Source organism: Apodemus sylvaticus, chromosome 21, assembly GCF_947179515.1.
Source record: "Apodemus sylvaticus chromosome 21, mApoSyl1.1, whole genome shotgun sequence".
NCBI lineage: Eukaryota > Metazoa > Chordata > Mammalia > Rodentia > Muridae > Apodemus > Apodemus sylvaticus.
Genome location: NC_067492.1, coordinates 62656758 through 62672397, shown reverse-complemented (window position 1 = coordinate 62672397; position 15640 = coordinate 62656758). Strand labels below are relative to the sequence as shown.

General features: G+C 36.3%; 1 pseudogene; it reads right to left on the bottom strand.

Annotated features, from left to right (window-relative positions):
• Positions 1-411: 411 nt before the first annotated feature.
• Positions 412-9337, bottom strand: LOC127671618 (vomeronasal type-2 receptor 116-like; annotated as a pseudogene).
• Between the last annotated feature and the right edge of the window lie 6303 nt (positions 9338-15640).

Below are 15640 nucleotides of genomic sequence, written 5' to 3'. Positions count from 1 at the left end.
AATATGTTCTGATTTCGTTTTTGTAAATTGTTTAGTTAATTTGTTTAACATGATACGTGGTTTCTATTTGTAGCCATGACTGTTCTGGAACTCACTTTCTGTACAAGTCATAGATTCAATCGTCTTAGCAAATTTTATTATAAGTTACCAGGGGAGAAATGTCCACAAAAGCAAAATGATGAATACATTTTTAAAAAGGATTTGGGAATTTTATTTCTTCCAGAGTAAAAAAGCAAGTGAATGAGTTAAGATTTTATGGAGAAAGTTCACAAGATTGGCAGATATGATACTTCTAGGCATCACTAGAGGAGCCAGTGAGAGTGATTTCAAAACTAGGTATATGCACTGTAATCCAATAATTGATAGATATGTGTCAACATTTGACAGAATTCCTGAATTATTTATTCAAAACTATGATTTCTCCCTTACATTTTGGATAGAATTTCTGTCTGGACTTATTAAAATGATATAGATCTTGGGTACAAAGATGCATCCCAGCATCCCTGCACTGGATGCTAAGATGGAGAAGATCTCCCCAGTAACCATGACCTTGCCCTTTGTGCTATGGTAGACAGGGAGGAAGGTGACCCAGACACTGCAGAACACCAGCATGTTGAAGGTCAAGTACTTGGCTTCATTGAATGTGTCAGGCAGATTCCTTGCAAAGAAAGCAAGAATGAAGCTTCCAAGGGCCAGACAGGCCAAGTATCCCATGACACAGTAGAATGCAGTAGCTGAGCCCTTGTTGCAAACAATGATGATGTGGTCATGCTCAGAATGTTCATCAATATCAACAAAGGGAGGAGAAATTGCTAGCCATACTGCACACAGAATACATTGGAACAGGGAACATATGGGGATAATGTAGTTGGATGCACCTGATACCAGGAAGTTCCTTAACTTTCTTCCTGGGTCTGTGACTTTGAAAACCAGGGCTACTGTGATTGTTTTAGCCAGAATTGTGGGAACAGCCACTGTGAATACTATTCCAAATGTTATTTACTGTAAGATACAAGTTGCTTTGTTAGGATGGCCGATGAAGATAAAGAAAAACAGAAAACAGAACATAAGTGACACAAGTAATAGGTAGCTGAGGATTCTGTTATTGGCTCTTACAATAGGAGTGCCATGGTGCTTGTCAAAGACCCAAAGAACCACAGCTGGGAATGCAGAGAAACAGAAGGCTGTTAAGGCCAGAGCCATTCCCAATGGCTCTTCATAGCTTAGAAATTTCACACCTTTCTGAATGCATTTGCTCTGTTCTGTGTTGGCATACTGGTATTCTGGACAATTCACACACTGGTCCATACCTGATATTCAAATAAAATTTTAGTTAGTTATTCTGTAGAAATTTTATTGACAATGTTTTTCAAATAAGGATGTTGAAAGAATCCTTGCAATGGTGCCTTTGATGCTAAGAATATAATTTGAAAGAGATTGCTATGCAACATTGCTTTCAATTTATATTGTTCATAAAGATTTGAATGAAAATATAGCCAATTTTTCTTTATCATGTTAACTTTGTTAATTATATAATTTATAATCTAATAAGAAAGTAAAGATTTCCTAATCCATTTCTTGTTTTCATTTTAAAATCAATCATTCAATTCAGAGAAGATATGTTTTAAGCTATCATGTGGTTGGGTATATTTTATAAATACAAAGGTCTACACTTACTGTTTGCAGAGATCATTGACTGTATTTAGAATTCATTATCTATGACACATTGAGATTCTGACTTCTATTGGGACAAGACCAGTAATGCGTACTTGAGGATTCACTAGTTCAAACTCATTGACATAGAAAGAACATTAAACTGAACAGGTATGCTCAGTGTATGTTTATATATTAATATGTATATATTCATGTAAATGTAGCAATTGCATTATTGAATTTAAGTGATTCCTGTCAGAAGTCATAAGAAGAAGTTGGAAAATATTAGGTAATATTATTCTTTGAAAATCAGAAAACATTAAAGAAATAAGTCATTGGATGTATCCTCATCTGTCAATAAGTAAACGCATGTTCTGATTATTTATCATGAGATGCACTAATATTACCACTGAAAGAAGCAAAAATCTCTGTAGATACTTTGTACTAAGAAATGCTTCACCTTGATTCTTTCTTCATTTGCGATGTTGAAGACTTTTACTCCTTCCTCATCTCCATTTCTATGGTACTTAGTGTCTGTGAATGTACTCAAGGATGAACTCAGTATTGACAGTCAGAATGAGAAATATATCAGAGGAGTCCCGGAGAAAGAGGGGCAACCTAGATGATTTGTCTTAAGCAATAGTACCTCATTCCTAAGTTGTAATTCCCATCATTACAATATGAACTGTGTTGTGCACTTCATTTTCATGCCATTTCAGAGAATTCTGATTATATTCCCTGTTTTTCAATATTCTATTCTAGACCAATGTATTTATGGAGAGCTATTGTTTGATAAGTTTCCTCAAAGCCTTAATATTGGATTAGGTTTTCATAGATAATTTTGCTCTACCAGAGATCCTGAGTTCAGATCTCTGCACCTGTGTCAGGTATCTCAAAAGTGCATGTAAGTGCAACTACAGTGGGATTATTTGAGCACATGTGTACATGTGTAACCCATCCCTGACATTTTCACAGTTAACATATTAAAATATTTTATGGAATCTCTGTGGGCTTTGTTGATACAAATATTGGTTAATTCTTATTTATTTTTTACACTGAAAAGTGTTTCAGTAAGGTTGAGAAATTATTTAGGGACATACTGTATGTTGAAATGCAAGGCTTCAAAATACACTTTCTGTGTATGTTGCTTTGTTCTACTACATGCACCTTGGAATAAACCAGATTGTAAGCCTTAGTCACAAATGATTTAATTTTTTAACCATCTCAGAAGCATGCTATATCTTTCAAGAATTTTACTATACTATATAGAATGAAAGGCAAAATAGCTGACAAGCTAACCATAACCATTTTGTATTTTATGAACCCTAAATAATTATTGTAATAGTGGTTGGTGTCTTTAATATACTAAATATAATTCTCATCTTATATTCTACATCATGGGTCAAATCTTTACTTTCTGCATTCATATGACATATGGCTTTGGACATGGCTTTCTGAATACTACATATTTTCAGTTTCTCATAAATTTTGAAATACTTTCATCTTCCATATTAATGTAACAGAGAATGTGGATTTTGTACCTTGCAGTCTCATGACCAAATCTAGTAGATTTGATATTATATTTGGTTCTTTATGGTCTATAATGTTTATATGTTGTACACATTATTTGTATGGCAGTAATATTCATAAAATTTAAGAATTTAATCATGTCAAAAATTGTGACAAAAATATAATATGCATTTAGTTTTACAATAGATTAATTATTACAAAAAACTTAGGGAGATTTCCTCAAATCATAATTTCATTTTCTAAAGTATTTCTTCGTGAAAATGTAATCTGCCATGAATTTGCAACGAGTCACTATCTAGTTTAAGGCACAAGGTATATTTTATTATTTGTTTGATTTTGGCAGAATATTATTAATGATTTTAAATCTACAACTAATAAACTGCAAATGTGATATATTTTATATATGTATTTGCCTTTCAATTGACTTCATCATTCTAGTGTGATATAAGAGAATAATAGATTTGCAACATTTATCAGCACAGAAAACACTCACTTGTGTCATTAGAAATTTCATTTTCAAGGCAAGGGCTGCAAATAAAACAGCAGGCTGCCAATCCCTCCTTCCAGAATCTTCTGAATCTAGCACCACAGTCTGTACTGCACACAGAGGATGGCATCTGAGAAAAAAAAATTAGACACATACTAACAGTGACTTTTAGCTATTTCTTTTATGTTTTATATTAGCACATTAAGATTTTAATAGAAGCAGTCATCAATAGTCTTCCCACCACCAAAAGCCTAGGAACAGATGGGTTTAGCCCAGAGTTCTATCAGACCATCAAAGAAGACTTAATACCAGTACACTACACACTATTCTACAAAATACAATCAGAAGGAACACTAACCAATTCATTTTATGAATCTGCCATTACGCTGATACCTAAACCACACAAAGACTCTACAAAGAAGGCACATTTCAAACCAAATTTCCTTACGAATATAAATGCAAAAATAATCAGCAAAATTCTTGCAAACAAAATCAAAGAATACAACAAAATAATCGTAAATCATGATCAAGTAGGCTTTATCCCAGGGATTTAGAGATGGTTCAATATAAGGAAATTCATCAACATAATCCAGTTTAAAAAACAAAACTCAAAGGAAAAAAAGCACATGATCATCTCATTAGATTCTGAATAAGCATTTGGCAAAATCCAACACCCTAAAAGTAATATACAGCAAATCAGTGGCCAACATCAAACTAAACAGAGAGAAACTCAAAGCAATCTCATTGAAATCAGGGACTAGATAAGGCTGCCCATTCATCTCCAATCCACTTTGTTGAATATAGTATTCAAAGTCTTTGCCAGAGCAATTAGACAACAAAAGAGGTCAAAGGGATAATAATTGGAAAGGAAGAAATTAAAATATCATTATTTGTAGGTAGTATGATTGTATACTTCACTGACCCCAAAAATCTACCAGAGAACACCTAAAACTGATAAAAACAACTTTGACAAAGTGGCAGGTTACCACTATCATGCTTATTCAAAATTGTTACTGTAATAATTTTCCATCATGAATACAGATAAAAAATATTGTTTTTTACAACTATCTTATTTAAACATGAATCTTAATGTGTTCATTTCCTCACAATTAAGATAGATGTTTGTAATGAAGCTCAATGTCACATTTTAAGAGCACACCTCTAATAAGATATGACCTGGAAGAGGAAAAGTTTGATAGGGAAGGAAAACACAAACATCAAGCACTGATTAACATGGCCTCATAAAAACCGTGGGAATGCTTCATGCAGTGAAATCTCAGAATAAGAGCTCTGAATGCCTGGAGAAAGAATGAATGTCAACAGATAAATCTCTATCTCTACATTACCTCGAGTAGATTATGCACTGATGTTTTAAATGAAGAGAAAAAATAAAAGAGGTAGGATATAAAACTTGAACATGAACACTGATAATAAATACTAGGTTCTTTTTAAATATCTCTAGCCTCCTTCAAAAATTATACCAATTGAATGTTAGGAATATGATTGCAAAGTTTTCTATAAAAGCCCTACTACACACTAGGCCCCATTCAAGGCACAAAGTCAAAAATAATAAATCTCTGAACATATAATCTTGCTATTTACTTACAGTAACTTCATATAAAATATTAAAGTGTACTTTGATAAATGATTCTTTATATGTCTATACAGTGTGTCACATACCTCACACTTATGGTAAAGTAGTGCTTCCTTATATATGTTATAATTAGCACAACTCCAAATTATAATAATTTTCTGACTGAAAGTAGAGTTGACAAAATCCAAAGTAGGGAAAAGAAAGAGTAATACAGTAGTATCAGTAGTTGTGGAGGAGCACTAATTCTGATATATTTGAAAGCAAGAGTGTCAATTAACCTCATCCCAGAAACGTGTCTACAATAGAATGTATTGTCAAGTAGAATCAATTATTTGGTCATATTTGGGCACAAATGTCAATATGATTTTATTTTCACAGTTAAATTCCCAATGCCTGAGGAGATTCAGTTTACATAAGATTAATTTCCCAGTAGGGCAAAAAAAAAAACCCACTGTCTTTTACATTTGTGAATGATGAATCAGTTATAGAAGAACATACCAACAGTATTTGGCTACCAGATATTTTGGTTTGGGCTACTATTTATAAGGGCAGTCTATTTCAGTTTTTTATGTAGAATTACAATTAACATAGAATATCATTTTGTCCAAAGATTTCGTTTTGCAATTCACCAGAAATAGATTATAGGTGTTTCATACTATACTTACTCACATCCTCATGTGGCATAAAAAACTGGCATTAATATTTCCAGATTATAGAAATTTGAGTTTTAATGATAGTTCAAAAATGAAGTATTTTTAGTACTGGAATGGGAATAACTGTCACTCAATTTTTTATCACCATCTCATGTTTCAATCACTACTATTCATGCAAAACATGAAGTAGGATTTTCTGATTCTTTCACCTAGTTCCATTTCATATGTCTAGATACCATAATGTGTTAGGAAATTTTTTCCTACTATAATGTCTTAGGTTTTGTTTAATCTTGATTTATTTTATTCTCCCATAGAATCCTGTTATTTTTCAATAAGAGACAGAAAGTGGCTATGATGGGAGAAGCAGTTGGGAAGGAAGTAGGAGTTTTAACGCTGATATATTTACAAGAAAATTTGAGAATTGGTCACATCACAATAGAAGGAAGTAAAACTGTATTTATGATATATTATGTAAGAAGTACAAGCTATTTTCAATAAATAAAGAAATCACAATTGCAAAAAATATTTTCCCTGTTCTCAGAGAAAGATCTTTCTGTTGTGTGTTGTGTTCTTTTGTTAGCTTTTTTCTCAAGAATTATTCTATACATATCCATTAAAGGTATTGTTCCTTAATTACCCTTTTCTGCCTTATTACACATTAATTTGTTTGCCACCAGTTTTTATAAAGAAAAGTTCTCCTCCTGTATGTGCATGAGTCTCCCTACCCTGTGCAGGCCACCAATGAATTTCTTAAAAATAAGTGAGCCTTGTTTTCTTGGATTTAACTTAGAGTATATGAATTAAAATGTTCAATTAAAACAAAATTATTTGTTACTTTTGTTTGGTTGCTGTTATTGATGTATTTGTTGTGTTTTAATAGCCATTTTTTTGTCTCTTCCTCCAGAGCTTTAAATATGTTCCTTTGTCCTTTTGTTCATCTTGCTTAAAAGTGTGAAGGGGTTCTTCAAATTAATTAAAAAGTTATTAATAAAATTTAAAAGTTATGAATAATTTAAAAGTTATGAATATTAATTTCTGTAATTTTGTTCATTAGTGAACTTGGTATGTGTCCTTTTACTATATGGGAACATATTTTTGAGTATTGTGCCAAGGGATAGTAGCTATGAATTTTGTGTTTCATAACTGTAACATTAGTGTCACACTTATCAACATCTCTTAAAAAGGTTCAATCTAAGGGAGGAGATGACTGTGTAATAACAACAATGATCTGATGAGAATTTTGTTTAATTCAAAGGAAAGAATATCAATCAGTGGTGAAAAATTGATTTGTATTCATTAAATTTCAGAAAATAGTTCTGATATGAAAAAGTTTTATTTTATCCATGGATGAAATCTTCAAAGAATTAGTAAAAATATGTCAAAAAAGTAAAAAAGAAACATAATTCAGGAGCCTAGAAATTGGTTCCTGATTTGATGAAATTTTTCATTTTGAAATGATGCAGTGTATTCACTTGCTAGTGTTTATTACTGTGTATTTAAATCAGTAAATTGATATACACCCACCTTTCTACTTCCTGTAGCCAACTCAATCATGTCTCCATATAAATGAAGGTGTCGACCATGTGGAAAATATGGCTTGAATGTTCCTATCTTCATCTTAACCCCAAGGCGTTGAGAAAAATTCCCAAAGTGAATAATGTCATAGTCTTCCTTCAGTACTATTCTCTGTTTCATAATAACTTTGTCCCCATGAGGATTAATGAAGTGGGTCTTTCTTGGGAAGGAGTTTATCTAAAGATAAGCATTGCACTATAATGTATACAGAATTACTTCAAGTCATAAATTGTGTTCTGATTTCATAGAAAAGGCATTTAAAGGATGAGGGAAATCTAAATACAAGCAATTGGATAAATGCAATTACCATAATATTCCAAGAATTTCAGTTCTCTCAGTGAAGACTGCCAAACAGAGACAAAACTGTAGAAGCAAACACAAATAGGCAACTCTCTCTCTCTCTCTCTCTCTCTCTCTCTCTCTCTCTCTCTCTCTCTCTCTCTCTCTCTCTCTCTCTCTCTCTCTCTCTCTTTCTCTGTCTCTCCCTAAACAGCTATGAAATTTAAGACACAAATATCATCCAATAGAAAAACTCTACCTTAGAACAGTGAGATCTGGCTCCTTTCTCATTGGCTCCTGCCTGATTATCAACCTGTTGCAGATTCACCTAATGGAGTGCATGGGCTACAGCATACACAGAATTGTATATGCTATGACTAACATCACTAAAGGACATGTCAAATGTCTTTTCCATTAGCCAGTCCAATGAGGTATCGGATGAATAGTTCTTCAGCATTTCACATTTAGATGCTGAGGCTTCATAGTTAAAGTACTTCTACTCTGACATTAGTACATATACGCCTGTACTTCTGAGATGATACCTTGTTTGTACAAAAATTTTTAAGCCAGAAATCTCACCATAGTGGTGTAGAAAAGTAAGAGTCCCATAGAATGTTCCATGGGGTAAGTCTCTCTTACTGGTAGGGAAATTCCATTGTTTTGTGCAAACCTTTATTCTCTGTATAACTGGAGACTCCCACAATCTGAAGCTCAATTCAAAAATACTGTGTTTCCCCATAAAGGATAATAGCATTTGTGGTTGACATCACAATTTGTTTGTACTGTGTTTCAGTTTTTTGATGGAATGACTTCTCTTGGGCTGATATCATGTTTACAAAGGCAAAGCAAATTTCATTATTTTCACTTTTTTTTTCAACTTAGAAAAAAAATTGTTTGCTTTGATCATCATCTGAGATGACAAGTTCCAGTTGAAGTATGAAGGAGACCATTGCCAATGCTAGAGATGTGTCCTTTGGGTCCATCTGATAGAGATAGGGAAATTGTTCCTTATCACGGAAGATAGAATGGAAAGGTCCATAGGCAAACTGTAGGAGCTACAACAAAGAGAGAAGTATGAGGTGTACTACACTTTAAAAACTTGTAATCATATTTACCTGCAAACAGTTGATTATATGTGACTTTCCTCTCATCTCTGATTCAAATGAGCAAATGTGGATGCCTGGAACCTCCACTTCTAATGGGAACAGCAAGCATAACTGTTTGACAACGCTGTATAAAATGTATTCACATGTTTTGATAACTGTTTACTGTCTTTCAGTTTTTAGTTTGATATCAGTGTTTTCACAGTTTGTAGTCATCTTAGTGTTTCCAGTGTAGCAGTACACGTTTCTCTGTTTCTTTGAAGTTCAAAACTATCATACTGGACTGTCATATTTTGGTAAACAAGAACCCTGCATGAGTTCACAAGAACCAACAAAAGACAAAGTCCCAGGTGTAATGGTTGGTTTTGTGTGTCACCATGACACCAGGTGGAGTTTTCACAATGCCTCCTTGAGATCCAGCTGTAAGGCATTTTCTCATGTAGTGTTCAAGAGTGGGCCCCATGATTAATTCAGTTAGATTTATTCAGATGGAATTAAAGGGTCAGTCAGTGCTGACATCAGAGTAGCTAGCCAGGGAGCTCAAGAGAAGAGACACTGGCATAAATTTCTTTTCATGTCTTTGTATCTTCTTCCTTTGACTTTTTCTCCAACCACGGTAAGTTTTTCTCTGATTACTCCATATCAATTAGTGTAGGAAAAACAGGTTTTTCCCAAAGCTGTCCATAATATGTAGTCCCCCTTATTTCATGAAAAGTATGTCTATGTCTCTCCAGTTTTGTAGGACCAGTACACCAATTTGTGCTTGTGCATGTATGTGTGTGTGTGTGTGTGTGTGTGTGTGTGTGTGTGTGGCGGAGGGGGGGGGGAGGCAATGTAAACCTTTGCATGTCATGGCACAAGGGTGGAGATCAGAGGACAGCTATATAAATGGGTTTTTCCTGCAACATGGGTTCTGCGGTTAAGCTCCTTTGTCATTTTTGTTGTAAGCATTCTCACTCACTGAGCCAGCTTGCCTTTTCTGTTGCTGTCTGAGGCAGGGATCATTAGGCAAGGCTAGCACTGAACTTCATTCGTTCCTGCCTCTGCTCCCAGTGTTGGGACAGGGCTGTTAGATGCTTCCACACCAGACATTTCTATTAGTGATATTTGAGGGAAAAGTTATTTTCTTTGTAGTTTTAAAGGGTTCTCTGTCCATCACAGCAGGGAAGGTCTGAAAGGCCAAAAACCTTGCCTGAGGCAACTGGAAACAGAGATGAACACTGACAGTAAGCTAAGACTATGCTCAAGTGTACTTTCAGGGGATTTCTCTATTTACCATCTCATGATTATGTATGTATGGACATGCATATCAGATGCACTATGGGAAAACACCGGGTAAAGAAGTAAAGTGATACATGCACAATGAACCCCTGTCAATCATAACAGAGATCCACACAAACTACACCCCTAGTGAGAAAACTCGTCTGTTTCCCGAGCCCCATAGAAGCAAGCCTCATTCAGTCATCTGGACCATTTGTGCCTTATGTGGCTGCTGGCAGTGCTGATGCCCTTCCCGTTGAACAAAGGCTCCTCACTACCTGGCAATCTGTGTGGAATTTTATTTCATTGTTGAATAAGAGGGAAAGAACCTGAAAATCACCTGGTGGTCAGACACTGACTGCAGGTCACTAACACTTACCACTGAGCCCTCTCTCAGGCACTTTAGGTTTTTTTCTGACTATCTATCTATCTATCTATCTATCTATCTATCTATCTATCTATCTATCTATCTATCATATCTCTGTCTGTCTGTGTCTATTTGTTTTGGGGTTTGTTTTTGTTTTTCAAGACAATGTTTCTCTGTGTGGCCCTGCCTCTCCTGGATCCCACTCTGTAGACTAGTCCAGCATTGAACTCGGGTACCTGCCTGTCTCTCTCCCAAGCTCTGAACTAGGACCTTGAAGGGATTTGTGAGAGCCTTTCCAAGATTAACAGTAGGGGCTGAATGAGATTTCCATGTGCTACAGTGCAGGAGTGAAGAGAGGAATGGAGAAATGCAATCCAGTACTGCAATGCCTCTTAATGAGTTTCCTGGTCTTTCATGACATTAGCTGCTCACATAATGAACTGCTCTACTTCTCGTGGTCAGGATGTCAAGATAAACATTAGCATTGTGTCTCAGCTCTTCTTTGTTAGTTGGTTAGTAGAGAAATAATTTCAGTATGTAGTTTTTTCAGTGGTACAGAACTGACCATCACATTTCTGCTTCCTGTTATAATTTTGATCCACCATGCTGGCACAGATCATTTTTTTAAAAAATAGGGTCTTACTATTGTGGTTCTTGAGTGACCTCAAACTCAAGCGATCCTCCTGATTCTGCTTAGCAGATACTGGTATTAAAGTTATGTGGGTCCAAGCCTGACTCAGATGACAGTCATAATTTCATCTCTCTATTCAGCATGCTGGGATGGTCTACTCTGAAACCATGTTATCACATAGAACGATGGCCCATCTTCCTCCTACACACAGTTTGGTAATTTTCTTGGAAACCGGATTTGTATAGTGCAGAGGCCTGGACTTGCTATATAGCCAACGCTGACATTGAATCTCTGATTCTTAGACACCAAACCCTTGGGTTCTGGGATATCAGGCATGTTCAACTATGTCTAATTAATGTAGAACTGGAGCTATTGCTGTGATGAAACACCATGACCCTTGGGGAGGAAAGGGCTGGTTTCTTTTAACCCCTCCACATGCCTGTTCATCATCAATGAAAGTCAGGTCAAGACTCTGTAGGGAGGAGCCAATACAAGTCCTACTTGCTACCTACTGTATTGTTCTCCATGGATCGATCAGCCCACTTTCTTGTAGAATACAGGACCACCAGCTCCCACAATGTGCTAAACACTCCCCCACCAATCACTAATTAGGAAAATTCCCTACAGGAGCGGAAAGATGGCTCTGAGGTTAAGAGCTCTGACTATTCTGCCAGTGGTCCTGAGTTCAATCCCAGAAACCACATGGGGGCTCACAACCATCTGTAATGGGATCGGATGTCCTCTTCTGGTGTGCATGAAGACAGCTACAATGTACACATACACATAAAATAAACAATGCTTTAAAAAAAAGAATGAAAATGCCCTACATGTTACAAATGCCCAAAACTAGAGGGGGTGCACTTACCAAGGCTCTGTTGCCTGCTTGTGGATCCTGTTCACATAACTGAGCTGTCTTGACTGATTTCAGTGGGAGATGATGTGCCCAGTTCTGCAGTGATTTGTTGTACCAAGGTGGGTTACAACCTCATGGGACCTCCTCCTTTTCAGAGGTGAAGGGGCGGGGCAAGTGGGGGAAAATGCTGTGTGTGTTCAGGGGACTGGAAGTGGGTGGACTGCAATCAGAATGTAAGTGAATAAACAAATTAATGGAAAAAATCCAAATTCTCAACTGTAGGCTCCTATAAAATAAAAATTACTCTTACTTCAAAAGGGAAGAACCAGGGGATGAATCTGAACAAAGCAAAAGCAACATCCAACTGTGTAAATAAATCAATACACACCATCTGGGGTCCACTCAAAATCTTCTGGGCTTCTCTAAAGAGCTTGGGTCAATTCTCTGGTTCTGTCCTCTGCAGCACACAGAGTTTTTCTTCTAGGCTTGGGCTGTGGCTCCACTCCACTGCTGCTGCTGTTTTTGGTGGCGGTTCCACTGAACAACCATTTCCAAAGTGTTGTGGTCTCTTGCTGCAGCAGGGCTGCACTTTCACCAATATCCTTTACTGGAGTCTCTTCAGGGACTCTAGCCCTGCTACACAGTGCTAAACCTGAGCTCTTCTTCCTCACCTGTTCACCCCTTCAAAACCAGTACCACATGTTGAATTTCAGAACATACCTCTGTATGCTAACTCTGAGGAAACACTTCCCAGTAGATTTCACTTCAGTGATGTTGGTCTCTTCTTAATCACTGCTAATTTCTTAGCTCCAGCTGACAAGCATCAATTGACCCAATAAAGCAAAGGGTCAATTGACTTCTATTGGACTGTCTTCCCTCTTCTCAACCATACATGTTATTTCAAATTTCAACACAGGGGCTCTCTTTGTAATCCAAGCTTCTCTGGAACTCACTCTTTATGTAGAGCACATTAGCCTAGAATTCAGAGGTCTTCTTCTCTGTGACACCCAAGCATTAAGCTTGGTTTGTTCTGAGCTCTTGCTAACAAGTGATTGTTTAGATCTAGCTAAACAGAACTACAGATTGTTAATTCAAAATAAATCACAGAATTATTAAAAAATTGTCAAACTTCCCTCTGAAACCTTAGAAGCCAAGCCTCCATCATCTGTATTGCTTTCAATATTCTTAGCTTCCAAGGTCCCACAGAAGAGCTCACCAATCTTTAAACTGGATTTTCTAGCCCAAAGTCCCAAAGTCCTTCCAAAATCCTCCCCAAAAGAAGATGGTCAGGTCGTTCATAGCAACACCCACTATTCTGATATGTATATGACTCAGTTGTGCAAAATTAACAAGATTTAATACTGCACAGAACAATAACTAAATATAGAAACAAACAAGACTCATTGTTGGAAAGTGATCAAATAGGTTCTTTTGGGGTAATCTCAAGCAAGGTTTCTGTTACTGGCTTTACTAATCATGTTTTGTTGTTTAGTTTATTGGGGTTTTTACACTTGCTTTTTTTTTTCCTTTGGCCTTCACACAGGAAACACTTGTCAATATTGACACTGAAAAACAAACAATACAAAACCAAAAACTACAGAGGATCTGTGTAGGACACAAACACCCAGATGGCAGTTTTCAGTTAAGAGGTAGAACTTTGAGAGGAAAAAATATAATTGCTTCCTGATTCTGAGGAGTTGGTTAAGTGCAGTCACTATCCAGCTCTGCCATGTTCAAACTCTTGTCAGCAGCACTCAGAACTGTTAAGTAAAAGTTCCTACAGGGACTTCCCATCAGAATCAGACATTAGACAGAAGATAGCCCCAGAGATCTTTATGTCTGTCTCTTCAGATGAAATGAATGAAGACATTAGTTTTGATTGTAAATACACGCTTCTATTTCTTTTTGCTTTGTGAGATAGGTTATCACTATATAGCCATGGCTGGTATGGAACTCCTCTGTAGAGCATGCTATCCTCAAACAGATTTAGATCTGCCTGCTTCTTCTTATGGAGTGATGGGGGTTAAATTTACTTGACACCATACCTGTCCAGTAAAGGCAGTTTCGAATTCGTTTCCCACAATTTAGGTTGTTTTGTTTTGTACTTTTAAGATCAGAGATCTTTCTTTTTCACAGCCATATGTGCATTGTAAATAAAATTAAAATTAACTTCCCCTTTGATTTTCTTTTTCTGTTTTGTTTGTTTGGTTTTTGAGACAGGATTTCTTTCTGTAACAGCTCTGACTGTCTTAGACTTGAACTCACAGATATCTGCCTGCCTGCCTCTGCCTCCTGAGTGCTCAGAATGATGTCTGTGCCATCACATCTGACCTAATCTTTCCTTTCTAACATCTTTGTATAAATAAATATCAAGTATCTAGAGTATTTCCCAATGTTTATGTAATAAAATCAGCAACATTTTCCACCAAATCTATATACTTTTATTTATAGACATTAAGACATCACCATTTACATGGAAATTGAGAATGCAGATTATTATAACACTAAGTTTTTATTTCAATTTTTGTTGTAGTGTTTTGAGACAGGGTCTCTATATAGACTTGGCTTCGTAGAGCTTGCTATGTATGTAGATCAGGCTGGCCTCAAATTCAGAGATCTAATCAACTCTGTCCTAAATGTGCTGGCATTAAATGCTTGTGCTACCATACACAGTTAAGTTTTAATTCAAAATATAAAATGAAGTCTCTCCAGAGAAGGATCCTTTTGAAATGTTCCAGGTTGGCCTGGATCTCACACTGAGCCACCTGCCTCTGCTTCCCTAATGCTGTGGTTAAAGTCCTGCACCATCACACCTGCCTTCCTGTGGCAGGTCTTATTCCAGGTTTTATTTTTAAATTTAAGTTTATTTTTTTTTTCTTATTTGCTTTAGTTCTCACTGATTGTAGTTCATTCCAGATGTAGTCAAGTTGATAATCAGTAATAGCCACTACAATAACTAAGTTTCCAGCTTTCAGGCAAAAGAGGCAAGAAGAAGGATCTCTTCCTCAAGTTCATCTCAGCTACATATACGAGTTAGGTGAGCTGGGCTAATAGAGACACTGCTTCAAAACAGAAAAACTAACCAACAAACAAATAATCCATTAAAGGGTTGCAGATATTGTTCTGGCAGTAAACCAAGTTTTGTTCCTAAAAATCACATGGTGACATAAACCAACTACATTTATAGTTCCAGGGGATCCATATCTCATACAGATTTGCCTGCCTCTGCCTCATAAGTTCTAGGATTAAAGGCAGGTACCAAAGTCCTGCAAGTTTTGATTTATAATTACTGGTGATTGGGCCATTTGTCATGGTGCACCCGTGGAGGTGGAAGAAACCCTTTCAGATGTGTGTTATCTTCCTGGGATCCAGAAATATAACTGTGTTCTTCAGGTTTGGAACTAGTACTTTTAACTCTTGAGCCTGTCTAGGGTCACTGATTAAATAGGTTCTAAAAGTCCATTTGATGAACTGAGGTTTCTACTGTTTTCTTCAAGAAAGGTACCACTGTTTTGTGTTTGGAATTTGATGTTGTTGGACAAGTTCTCACTGTGTGGATCCAGGTGGCCTGAAAGACACAGAAATCCTTTTCTCTTTGCTTTTGGACTACTACAATCAAAGGTAGGTACCAAATACTGAGACTGCATGGGTGCTT